The sequence below is a fragment of the Montipora capricornis genome, chromosome 7 (assembly GCF_036669925.1).
Source record: "Montipora capricornis isolate CH-2021 chromosome 7, ASM3666992v2, whole genome shotgun sequence".
In the NCBI taxonomy this organism is placed as follows: domain Eukaryota; kingdom Metazoa; phylum Cnidaria; class Anthozoa; order Scleractinia; family Acroporidae; genus Montipora; species Montipora capricornis.
The window spans coordinates 11,791,753-11,792,174 of NC_090889.1; positions in this window are offsets into that span (position 1 = coordinate 11,791,753).

A 422-nucleotide genomic window follows, 5' to 3' on the forward strand; every position below is an offset into this window, starting at 1 on the left:
AATTTAAGACATATCGCTTACTATACTATACATTTTATTCGATGGTTTAACATATAATATGCGCGGATATTTTGCGAGTTGCGCAGTATTTCCCCGAGGCCAGCAGGGGCGAGGAAAAATACGAGCAATGAGCAAAAATGTCCGTGAGTATTAAATGTTAAAACGTCGAATAAGAGATTTATTATTCCACTAGGAAAAGAGGTGTTATTTTGCCTCATCTGTCCTGTAGGGCGCGTGTAACGGTGTAAACAGCACAAAAAGGCAGCCAAATGTCCTTTATTTGATTGGATAAACGAAATGGCGAGTGACAAGTGATGACAAGCTAGATTTTCAGGCTTTGCGTTGAAAACTATTTCCTTTTTGGAAAATCTCACGTTCCGTCCTACTTGCTTTGTTCTAATCCGGTTAAACCGGGACACTAC